Source organism: Vigna unguiculata, chromosome 9 (genome assembly GCF_004118075.2).
Source record: "Vigna unguiculata cultivar IT97K-499-35 chromosome 9, ASM411807v1, whole genome shotgun sequence".
NCBI lineage: Eukaryota > Viridiplantae > Streptophyta > Magnoliopsida > Fabales > Fabaceae > Vigna > Vigna unguiculata.
The window spans coordinates 14,333,420-14,346,883 of NC_040287.1; the positions used below are offsets into that span (position 1 = coordinate 14,333,420).

The 13,464-nt window shown below is 39.1% G+C and overlaps 1 non-coding gene across 1 annotated transcript; it reads right to left on the reverse strand.

Moving 5' to 3' along the window:
• Window positions 1-222: 222 nt before the first annotated feature.
• Window positions 223-329, reverse strand: LOC114164913. Its single transcript, XR_003599648.1, has one exon. It is a non-coding gene; the product is annotated as a small nucleolar RNA R71 (small nucleolar RNA).
• Between the last annotated feature and the right edge of the window lie 13,135 nt (window positions 330-13,464).

Below are 13,464 nucleotides of genomic sequence, written 5' to 3' on the forward strand. Positions count from 1 at the left end.
AGTGAGGAACCGTGCAAACACTTGAAGCAGTTTCATGTCGTCTATTCCACCATGAAGCCTGCAGATGTCCAAGAGGACCATGTATACTTGAAGGCTTTCTCTCATTCTTTGGAGGGTAATGCGAAAGATTGGCTGTACTACCTAGCACCCAGGTCCATCACAAGCTGGGATGACCTGAAGAGATTGTTCCTTGCCAAGTTCTTCCCTGCTTTAAGGACAACAACCATAAGGAAGGAGATTTCTGGCATCAAGCAACAATCTGGGGAGACCCTTTATGAGTACTGGGAGAGGTTCAAGAATCTCTATTCAAGCTGCCCACACCATCAGATCTCTGAACATCTCCTTCTACAGTATTTTTATGAAGGCTTGCACCACATGGATCAAAGTATGATTGATGCCGCAAGTGATGGTGCCCTTGGTAACATAACCCCAACTGCAACCATACAACTAATAGAGAACATGGCTTCAAATTCTTAACAATTTGGCACAAGGAGTGATGCCATAGTTGTTAAAGGTGTTCATGATGTAGGGGCAGCAGAGTACACGAAGAAGTTGGAAAGTAAGATTGATGCTCTTACCTCACTGGTCAATCAACTTGTTACCAATCAGAGAGCTCCAACTGCAAGAGTTTGTGGCCTTTGTACATCTGTTGATCATTTTACAGACTCTTGCCCAGCATTGCCACAACAGGCTGTTGTTGCTTCTTCTTCTACACAAGTGGATACCCCTCAGGCCTATGCAGCTAATATTTTCAACAACAATAGGCCCCAACATCAACAACAGAACCATGATTTTTCAACAAACAGATATAATCCAGGATGGAGGAATCACCCTAATTTGAGATGGGGGAAACCAGGGTAACCAACAGCCCCAGCAATTTCAAAATGTGCAGCCACCTCCACAGCAAAGAGTTGCACCTGCACCACAAGCTGCTCTTGTTCCACCTGTACCCACACCAGCTCCTACTGTAGCACCTGCACCTTCTTCTTCTACTTCATTGGAGGAGTTAGTCAGGATGATGACCCTTCAAAATATGCAATTTCAGCAGGAGACTAGGGCCTCAATCCAGAGTTTGACAAATCAAATGGGGCAGATGGCCACTCAGCTAAACCAAGCACAGGCTCAGAATTCTGACAAGCTTCCATCACAAATGGTGGAAAATTCAAGGAATGTGAGTGCCATTACATTGAGATCTGGGAAGAACATTGAAGTTCCCACTCCCGAGCCTACACCTCCAAAGGAAGTCAACCCTGGCACACTTCAGAGAAAGTGTGATGCTCATGCAGCTAGTCCTTCCACATCTGGTGTGACTTCTACGCCATCCACCTCTACTGCTGCACCTTCCATACCTCTTCCTTTCCCTCCAAGAGCCATTCCAAGCAAAAAGATGGAAGAGGTTGATAGGGAGATCTTAGAAACATTCAGGAAGGTGAAGGTGAGCATACCTCTGTTGGATGCCATTAAACAGATTCCCAGATATGCAAAGTTCTTGAAGGAGCTATGCATGCACAAGAGGAGGCTAAAAGGAAACGAAAAGATCAGCATGGGGAGAAATGTGTCAGCATTGATAGGTAAATCTGTTCTTCAGATTCCTGAGAAGTGCAAGGACCCAGGTACATTTTGTGTACCTTGCATGATAGGTAACAATAAATTTGAAAATGCAATGCTTGATCTTGGTGCTTCAATAAATGTAATGCCTCTATCTATTTTTAAATCTCTTTCTCTTGGACCCCTGTAACCTACGAGTGTGGTGATTCAGTTGGCAAATAGAAGTGTTTCCCTCCCCGTAGGTTTGGTTGATGATGTTTTGGTTCGTGTTGGTGAGTTGATTTTCCCTGCTGATTTTTACATTCTTAATATGGAAGAGGGATTCTCACATGGTTCTGCACCAATCATTTTAGGCAGACCATTTTTGAAAACTGCACGAACCAAAATTGATGTCCATGCAGGTACTTTGTCCATGGAGTTTGATGATATTGTTGTGCGAATTAACATTCTGGATGCCATGAAACATCCTTCTGAGGATCACTCTATTTTTCACATGGATATTATTGATGATGTTGTTGATGGATTGATTTCTGATTTCCACTCTTTGCATGCATTAAAACATTCATCTGTGTCTGAGTTGTCTGAATTTGCATGCATTGATGTTCTTGATTCTGATCCTGATGCTGATTATGATGTGGATGATATTGAATTTGAATCTGCTGAGTTTGACTCACTGGGTGCTGTACCATATGATTTTGATGTTATACAGTCAGATTACACTAACCATGTTGTAGGAAGTACATATGCATCTGATTGTTATGCTCAGGTACAAGCTGTGGAACCCATTTCTCCCTCCCCTCTGGTTCCTGATATTCAGCCAGCATCCAGTACTCCAGAGTTGAAACCACTATTAGACAACCTCAAGTATGTCTACTTAGAGGAGGAGGACAAACTGCCTATCATCATTTCCACCTCCCTCACTGTTGAACAAGAGCAGAGGTTGTTGCACGTTCTTAAAAAGCACAAGAAGGCAATTGGATGGACATTGGCTGACATTCCTGGTATTAGCCCATCAACATGCATGCACAGGATATTGTTAGAAGATGGAGCAAAGCCAGTGAGACAGCCACAGAGGCGACTCAACCCTATCATCTCGGATGTTGTCACGAAGGAGGTGACCAAGCTTCTACAAGCTGGGATCATCTACCCCATTTCTGACAGTCAGTGGGTCAGCCCCATCCATGTTGTTCCTAAAAAGACAGGCCTCACTGTAGTCAAGAACGAAAAAGAAGAGTTGATTCCAACAAGAGTGCAAAACAGTTGGAGAGTTTGCATTGACTACAGAAGGCTAAATCAAGAAACCAGAAAAGACCACTTCCCCCTACCTTTTATTGATCAAATGCTTGAGCGCTTGGCAGGTAAGTCCCACTATTGCTTTCTTGATGGGTTTTCTGGTTACTTTCAAATTCACATTGCACCTGAGGACCAAGAGAAAACCACATTCACCTACCCCTTTGGCACTTTTGCCTATAGGACGATGCCGTTTGGCCTATGCAATGCCCCTGGCACATTCTAGCGGTGCATGCTTAGCTTTTTTAGTGATTTTCTTGAAAAATGCATAGAGGTGTTTATGGACAACTTTAATGTGTATGGGTCCTCATTTGATGTATGTTTGGATAGTTTGGACAGAGTTTTAAACAGGTGCATCCAATCTAACCTTGTTCTCAATTTTGAGAAATGTCATTTCATGGTAGAACAAGGCATAGTATTGGGGCACATAATTTCAAGAAAGGGCATTGAAGTTGACCATGCCAAGATTTCAATTATTTCACAATTGCCTTACCCCTCTTATGTGCGAGAGGTTCGTTCTTTTCTTGGCCATGCAAGGTTTTACAGGCGCTTTATTCAGGACTTCAGCAAAAAGGCCCTCCCACTGTCCAACCTACTGCAAAAGGATGTTGACTTCATCTTTGATGGAGGATGCAAAGAGGCTTTTGATTGGCTCAAGAAGGCCCTGACCACAATTCCAATCATTCAGTCGTCGGACTGGACAGCCCCATTTGAGCTTATGTGTGATGCATCAACCTATGCATTGGGGGTTGTTCTAATTGAAAGGATTGATAAGCAGCCGAGGGTAATCTACTACGCCTCTAGGACATTAGATGCTGCCCAATCAAATTACACCACAACAGAAAAGGAGCTCCTTGCGGTAGTTTTTGCACTTGAAAAGTTTCGATCTTATCTGCTTGGTTCTCCTGTTGTTGTGTTTATTGACTATGCAATTCTTAAGTACCTGTAGAAGAAGGCAGAATTAAAACCTCGGCTGATAAGATGGATGCTCTGGCTCTAAGAATTCAATTTGGAGATCTATGATAGGAGTGGAGCACAAAACCTGATTACAGACCACCTAAGCAGGATTGAGAGGTCTACTGATGATGCTTCACCAATCCGAGATTACTTTCCCGATGAAAGTTTGTTGACACTCTCTACTTCTTCCTCACCTTGGTTTGCTAACATTGTTAATTATCTTGCTGCTTCTGTTTTTCCTCCCCTAGCATCTAGAGCTCAATGTGATAAACTCAAGAGCGATGCTAGGTATTACATTTGGGATGACCCCTATCTGTGGAAAATGTGCAGTGATCAGGTTACCAGGAGATGCATTCCGGACCATGAGATTGACTCGGTCCTCAAATTTTGTCATTCATCTACACCTGGTGGTCACCTTGGCACACAAAGGACAGCTCGCAAGGTGCTAGATTACGGATTTTATTGGCCCACCATTTTTAAGGATGCGTGGAGGATTTGTAGCACATGTGAGGAATGGCAACGAGCAGGAGGAGCCATTTCTTGGAGACAACAGATGCCTCAACAACCCATGCTATTTTGTGAGGTGTTTGATGTCTGGGGTATAGATTTCATGGGCCCTTTCCCTGTCTCTTTTGGTTTCACTTACATCTTACTTACATCTTGCTTGCTGTCGATTATGTTTCAAAATGGGTGGAAGCCGAAGCCACTAGAACTAATGATGCTCGAGTTGTTGTGGACTTTGTTAGGTCTCACATATTTTTCAAGTTTGGAGTTCCTCGAGCTATTGTTAGTGACCAGGGCACCCATTTTTGCAACAAATCCATGGGGGTTTTGCTTCAAAAGTATGAGATTGTGCACAAACTTTCTACACCATATCACCCCCAAACTAATGGGCAAGCCGAGATCTCAAACAGAGAAATCAAAAGGATCTTGGAGAAGATTGTGCAGCCCAACAGGAAGGATTGGAGTAATAGACTTGAGGACGCTCTATGGGCTCACAAGATTGCTTACAAGGCACCTATAGGGATGTCTCCTTATCGGGCTGTCTTTGGTAAGCCATGCCACCTTCTAGTGGAGATAGAGCATCGAGCCTACTGGGCTGTCAAGTCATGCAACTTCTCTCTTGATCAAGCTGGAGAGGAAAGGAAGCTGCAATTGAACGAGTTAGACGAGATCCGTCTGGAGGCATATCAGAACTCTATGTTCTACAAGGAGAAGACCAAGAGATTCCATGATAGCTTCATAGCTAGAAAGGAGTTTGTTGTTGGTCAGCAAGTTTTACTGTATAACTCCAGACTTGGACTCATGGGGGTAAGTTGCGATCAAAGTGGATTGGTCCTTTTGTTGTCACTAATGTTTATCCTTATGGTGCAGTTGAAATCAAAAGTCAGTCCACCTATAAGAGCTTCAAAGTGAATGGGCATCGTCTGAAGCCATTCCTCAACAATCCTGCCTTGGTGGATACTGTTGTGGAGGAGACTTCCCTCCTTGACCCCACTGTTGTTTCACCATGATTCAAGGAGTTTTCTTTCCCCTTCTTTACTTTTATTGCACTTGTCCAGGTCTGTCTGTCTGTTGTTGTTTCCTTTTTGTTAATTTGTGTTAGTTAGTGTTATGTTTTTGTTTTCTGTTTGAAACACTCACTTCACAATTGGAGGATGAGTGTTTGGTTACTCTATGGACTGATATCCTTGCTTTCTCTTTGCATGTTAAGTTGCTTTTGGAATTGTTTTACCCTGTGTGAGAATTTAAGCCACTCTTTGATCTTTGTTGTGTGATATTGCCTCTTAAATGCTTGCACAGTGGCCTTGGCTTGACTCTTTCTTATGCTTTTCTGATTCACATGCATGTTGGGATATGATTTAGGTAATTTTGTTTTGTGAGCCTACAGCCAAATGAGCCTACCTTGAACTGTTTCTGTTGATACCCCTTTTTGAGTCTGCATACCCTTTCATTGTTCTACAGCTCATTACAAGCCCTTAGCCTGAAAAACCATGATTGTTCCTACCTTAGGAAATTTTGGAGCTTTGGAATTATTTTGGGAATGGGTGCTCAATTAAGTGTGGTTGTGCGCACACTTGTTGTTGGTTCTTGGAATTGCTCATTTGTACACCAAAAGGGGATTTCAAAATTGTTGTTTCTCTGCATGTTCTTTGTATAGAAAAACAAAAAGAAAAAGAGAGAAACAAAAAGAAAAGAAAAGAAAAGAAAACAAAGAAAAGAAACAAAAGGAGTTTGGATTTGAGCATTGTGTGAGAACCGAAGTTGAAAGTGTTGGTGTTTGGGATTACTTTCATACTTGATTGAGACTTATTCCCCATTGCTCCTCTATTTCCTTGGTTGCTTAGCTACTTATCCATATGTTCCACACCTTGTCCTCAATCCCATTACAACCTTCAAAAGTCCTTCTGATCTTGACCCGCATGTGTTTCTGGTTTGGTTGTTGGTTCTAGAGGCTTGCCAAGTCTATTTGATGTTTATTTTTCAGGGGTGCTTTGAGAGTAAACAGTAGCCTAGATATTTGAGTGATACAGTGCATATTTCGTGAGGTTATGTTGCTTTCAATTCTCTCTTTGAGCTGAACTGAGTACTTGACATGTTTTGAATTGCTTGGATGATGTTCATGGATACCTTGCAGCTTTGAATCCTTCTGTGTTAGATGTGTTTCCATTTATCTGTGTCGAGTCTGTTTGTCTTGTGTCTTTTTGTCGTGTCTTTTTGTCTCTCTTGTTATGTTTGTGATGTCCTTACTTTGCTTTACTCTTTAATTTTGCCCAAGAGTGCAAAAGGGTAAGTGTGGTCGATTTTGATGAGTCATTATTTTCTTCCATTCCACTGGCCTTTGTGTACCCATTAGACAGTTGATTAGTGCTTAATTGTTCATCTTTAGAGTGTTTTTCATCTGTTGGGCTTTATTGGGCCACTGTTCCGAATTTGGACTAATTTCACATTATTTGGCCTAATTTTTGTTTTTAATTATTTTTAGGTATTTGGGTGAAGCAATTTTGGAGCTTGGACATCAATATTCAGTTGAATAGAGTCGCCACATCATTTCCACATCATTTTCATGTCATTTCCACGTCAGCAGAGTGAATGGGCCAACATTTGAGGCCTAGAGTGACATTTTTGTAATTCTGCAGCTCATAATGGCAGTTTTGCAAATATGAGTGGCAAGGGTGAAAGGACTACGAAAATTAGGTCTGCATGGAAGGAGGAGCTGCTACTTCATCTTCAACCTCTCTTCAAAACTTCATTTTCACTCTCCAAGCTTCCATGGAGGTACCCCTTGCGGTTTTTCACGTTTTTGCCTCATTTTTACCATTTTTATTCACATTTGATAGCACTCATTGAGGGTTTTACGTTTTGAATTCGTTTTCTACATTGGGCAGCTCATTTTGTGATTTCATTGACTTGGAACAATACCCATTCATGGGGTTTTTTGTGTTTATATATTACAACACCATTTTACATTTCATTGAAGCCTTGAAATCTCTTTTTTTTCTCTTAATTTGCGTCTGAGGTTAGGGTTTTTGAGTTTGAGGTTCTGTTTCAGATTCGAAGTGGTTGATTGTTCATTTTCCATGTCTAGCTAAGTTTTTCTTATTGGTTCCTTGAAGAAACTGAATTGAAACCATGAGGTTGATGTTTTGCAGTGCACTCCAATTCCTATTTTCTCTTCATCCTATTCAATTTCGTAGCTTTGAATGAAATGGAATCTGTGATGCTTAATCATGGGTTCATGTTTTTCACAATTTCAGAATCCTTGTCATGCTTAGTGAGTTCGGGTTTTGGCCACAGTTGCTTAATCTGTGTGTGTGTGTGTGTGTGTGAAATTGAAAGAAGGATGTGTGTTATGCTTAATGGCATAATGAAGTTGTGTTAATTTTTGCATAGTTGATTAATTCGGATTTCATGAGAGTAAATTGGATAAGAGAATTGATTTAGTAACCTGTGATTGGTGGATTTTCAGTGGAATCAAGGAATCAGTACATTTTGAATTCTGTGTTTAATTCAGTTTCGGGGTTTTTATTAGAATTTAACAATTTTGTGTGAATCTGCCAACCCGCCCCCCTTTTGTGTTATTGTTGTGTTCATCTGGAAATTGAAGCTTTGAATCAAGATATTGGTCGTTGGGAGACGACTTGGTTCACTTTCATGTACTGCATTTATTCTGATTTAATTTGGTGGGGTATGACCTCTATCAACCTCTTTCACCTAAGAAGTCAATGAGGACCAAATTCAAATGAATAAGAAGAAAAAAGATGAGATGGCACAAGTGGCATATGGGCAAGGCAAGGAGGACAAGAAGAAAGGCATCATGGTCTCCCACAAGGGAGCAAAGAAGGTAATGCTTGCCCAAAAACAAATGTTTGTAGGTTATCCTAGTAGGTCTTCTTTATCTTTTCAAGACATTTCTTCTAGATGTCCTCAAGACTTGTCATTAGTCATAGAACAAAGATAGTTTTCAAGAACTTTCCAAGGGGATTCCCCCCTAAAAAGGTATAGAACACAAAATTAAATTTGTATAAAGCTCACCTTTGCCTAATAGGCCAGCCTATAGGACCAATCCCGAGAAAGCCAAAAAGATCCAAAAGCAAGTGGGAGAGTTGTTAGGAAAAGGGTGGGTGCAACATAGCATGAGCCTTTGTGCAATGCCCGTGATTCTTATCCCAAAAAAGGAAGGGACATGAACATAGATTGTAGGGCTATCAACAACATCACCATTAAGTATAAACATCTCATTCCTAGATTAAATGACTTGCTTGATGAGTTACATGGTGCCACCATATTTTCCAAGATAGACTTGAAAAGTGGGTATAATCAAATTAGAATCAAAGAGGGAGATGAATGGAAAACCACCTTCAAGACTAAGTTTGGACACTATGAGTGGTTAGTCATGTCTTTTAGCTTTACCAATGAACGTAGTACCTTCATGAGACTCATGCATCATGTGTCATTAGTGGTGTACCCATTAGTTGCTTCGAGATTATCCCAAAATAATGAGTCAGTTATTAGTACCAAGAAAGCGGAATATATTTGTGTAATAGACTTATTTATAATGGTAGAAACTAACACACTACTTAACCTACCTAGGAATGTGGCTAGAATTTCACTTAGTTAATTTTAGACTAATTCGGTTGATCCATAAACATAATATTTTTCAGAATTCAAAAACATATTTTCATATACAAATTTAAGAAATATTCATTTATGAAAAATATTGTTAGATTAATTTTGATATATAATTATTGATATGAGGATCTCTCCACATTGAGAAATAATAATTGTTGGGATATACCGTTAGAAATTCAAGTGTGAGTCTAAGTCCCACATTGGTTAGAAATGAGAAAGTAGATAAAGACCCATAAACCCATTGCCTTAAGGTTTTGGGTTGAGAGTGGTGTCAGTGCCTTATATGGTTGGACTCAGGTCTCATTGGTGTTGTATCTATCCAGTGATACCCCTCTTTAAAAACCTAACAAGTGGTATCAGAGCCCGTTAAGAAAGAACGGCGGTACAGAAAAGGGCAAGCTTGACCAATATTATTGGGGGAGCCAAAATAATACGTCCAAAATTTATACATTTAATTATTGTCATTAATATATTAAAAATAAATACATAATTTAGTATAACGATAACTAAAAAGAAATAAGACTACAAATGAATATATGGAAGAGTTAAATTTGTATACCTATTTTAAAAAAAAAACTAAAAAATAATTTTTCATAATCTAATAAAAAATTGAAAGACGTAAATACCAAAAGAAAATTCGATGATAATCAAACCACACTTAAGATCCAGTTATAAAAAACACATAGTACAATATTTGTTCTTCTATGTTCATAAAATAAAAAATTAATATGCAAGCTCATTAAATAAATTATTAAACTAATATTTCAGTATCATGTTGATGAGGAAAACAATAACACAAACAATATACCAGAGAATGCAGCGGATATAATTTCTCCTAACTTGCAAGAATCTATGAGGAGCAATAATCAAAGAGTAGCAATAATAAATCACCAAAAGCACAAATAAAGGCACCAAGATTTTTAACGTGGAAAATCCCTCAAATCAAGGGTAAAAACCACGAGTCGTCCAGACCAAAGAAATAGCTCCACTATGATCAACAAGAGTACAAAAGAGTCTTAATCAATAGCACAAATTAGTGCCAACACCCAACCAAATAACAAAGCAACAAAGCTTTCAAAATAGAGAAGAACAAGAGAGGAAAACCTCTAAAAATCACTGCTGCAGTGCGAAATTAATATCTCCCAACTCAGACCTCTTATCAACGATCCAACCGGTCAGAATGAAGAGCAATGAATCCCAAACCTGCTGTAAAAATTTCAGCGCGATCCAACGGTAAACGAACCCGCAGTGCCGGATTTACGACGACAACTCTATGAAAAACGTGAATAGAGTTTTCCCTCTACCTCTCCCTCTATGTGTTAGGGCTTTCAGTGTGTTCTGACTCTATTGTTCTGCCTCTCTATTTATTTTATAGCCCCCTCTCCACTAGGTTAAATGAGACATGGGCTTCTCAAGTTTTGGGCCTTTTCTCCACATAGGAAGGGAGCCCAATACCCAACAAATCTCCCCCTCACAACTATGTGCACCACTAAATGAATTTACCTTTAATGGGCCACAAACATCATAATGCACCAATTCAAGCAATTCTGACTTCCTTGAGGGTGGATGCTTCTTAAAAGATACTCTGGTTTGTTTACCATCCATGCAATGAGAACATTTCTCCAATTCTGCATTTCTCAATCCCATAAGCACATCCTTTTTAGCTAAGTAGTTAAGCCCTTTCTCACTTATATGACCAAGCCTCCGGTGCCACAAAGATGCCTCCATATACATAGCATTCACACTGTCTTTAGCAACCAAAGCTTTAGTCCAGTACAATTTAGATTGTTTATCCCCTCTGGCCATAAGCTTCCATTTACTAGAACCAAAGTGATTGTCATAACCACAATCATCAAGCAACTGCACAGAGATTAAATTAAAACGAACATCATGGAGCATGTTTGACTCCTTTAAGCAACAACTGCATTCCCATGTTGGTTTGCAGGCAAACATCACCAACACCAATCACTTTAGACTCACCATCATTACCCATCTTCAACACTCCAAAATCACCAGAAGTGTAAGATGTGAAGAACTCCTTCCTAGGTGTAACATGCAGTGTAGCACCACTATCAATAATCCACATGCTCTCATCAGATACAAGATTAACGGAGTCAAAGTCACGACGAAGAACAAGATCACCATCTGTAGCAATAGTGACACGATCATCATCATCATGGTCATTCTCTCTCTGTTTGCCCTTCTTGTTTTTGTTCTCCTTTTTCCACTTAAAACGGTATTTCTGAATGTGCCAAGTTTTATGACAAAAATGACACTCTAAATTCTTGTATCTTGACTTGGACTTACTCCTACTCTTCTCTCTACCACCTTTATGTTCCTTTTTCTGACTTCTCCCCCTAGCTTCTGTAACAAGCATCTCAGACTGAGATGAAGAACCATGTGCCTTCCTTCTCATCTCTTCATTAAGAGCACCACTTTTTGCCATCTGAAAAGAAACAACACCATTCGAGGCAGAGTTCGTAATTGAAACCCGAAATACCTCCCAAGACTCTAGTAGAGTATTAAGCAACCATAATCTCATAACTTCGTCATCAAACTTTATGCCCATTCCTGACAATTGATCTAGGAGCCCTTGAAACTCATTTAAGTGATCAGAAATAGAAGAATTCTCCATGTACCTCAAATTCATCAAGCAATTTAACAAATACAATTTATTATTGCCCGACTTAGAAACATACAAAGACTCAATCTTCTCCCATAAAGCTCTGGCATGTGTCTCATTAGCAATATGATTATAAACATTATCTTCAACATATTGCCGAATAAAACCACATACATGTTGGTGCTCAACGTCCCATTCTTCTTCAGACATAGAATCTGGCTTCTGTGTAGTAAAGACCGGAAGATGAAATTTCTTGAAAAATAATAAATCTTTCATCTTGTCCTTCCACAAATGATAATTTGTACCATTCAAAGCAATCATCTTTGCATTTGCCTCCATCATTCAAGCAAGTAAATATTGTCCAACCAAGAGCTCTGATGCCACTCTGATGGGGAAAACAATAACACCAACAATATACCAGAGAATGCAGCGAATATAATTTTCCCTAACTTGCAAGAATCTATGAGGAGCAATAATCAAAGAGCAGCAATAATAAATCACCAAAAGCACAAATAAAGGCACCAAGATTTTTAACGTGGAAAATCCCTCAAATTAAGGGTAAAAACCACGAGTCGTCCAGACCAAAGAAATAGCTCCACTATGATCAACAAGAGTACAAAAGAGTCTTAATCAATAGCAAAAATTAGTGCCAAAACCCAACCAAATAACAAAGCAACAAAGCTTTCAAAATAGAGAAGAACAAGAGAGGAAAACCTCTAAAAATTACTGCTGCAGTGCGAAATTAATATCTCCCAACTCAGACCTCGTATCAACGATCCAACCGGTCAAAATGAAGAGCAATGAATCCTGAACCTGCTGTAAAAATTTCAGCGCGATCCAACGGTGAACGAACCCGCAGTGCCGGATTTACGGCGACAGCTCTATGAAAAACGTGAATAGAATTTTCCCTCTACCTCTCCCTCTATGTGTTAGGGCTTTCAGTGTGTTCTGACTCTATTGTTCTGCCTCTCTATTTATTTTATAGCCCCCTCTCCACTAGGTTAAATGAGACATGAGCTTCTCAAGTTTTGGGCCTTTTCTCCACATAGGAAGGGAGCCCAATACCCAACACATGTGATACAAGATAGAATTACCTTCTCCTTTATTTCTTCGAGAATGGAAGACAACAACTTATATATGAGAGCAAAAATAGTAGATCTTTTTCTCTTCAGAAACAAAAGAAAATAGGTGAGAATGGGAGATGAGAACAATTCGTGAGAAACTCAAGTCATATAATGGAACCACAGTTAAAATCTGGTTATGAAAAAACACACAGTAAGATACTTTTACTTCTATGTTCATAAAATAAAAATTAATATAAAAGAGACTTATTAAATAAATTTTTAAACTAATATTTCACTATCAAGTAAGATGAAAGAATTACCTCATTATTTTCCTCCTTGTGAATGAAAGAGAATGAAGTGAAATAAGAGCAAAAAAATAGATATTTTTCTCTTCAAAAACAAAAGGAAATATGTGAGAATAAGAAATGAAAACGATATATAAGAAGCTCAAACCATAATAAAAAATAATAATAAAAACATCTTGATAAATCTTTTTATTCTTTATTCTTTATTATGTTTGATTTTATATTTTATTATTTATTAACATTAATTATCCTCCCTGCCACCACAAACATCCGCCACTGATTGTTAGGAATCCAAGTGTGAGTCTAAGTCCAACCTTGGTTAGAAATGAGAAAGTAGAGCACTATATAAGGATAAAGACCCATAAACCCATTGCCTTAAGGTTTTGGGTTGAGAGTGGTGTCAGTGCCTTATATGGTTGGACTCAGGTCTCATTGGTGTTGTATCTCCCCAGTAATACCCCTCCCTAAAAAACCTAACATATACATCATTGATAAAATTTAATAGATGAATTTGATTTAACTTTTCATTGTTGCAACAAATTTT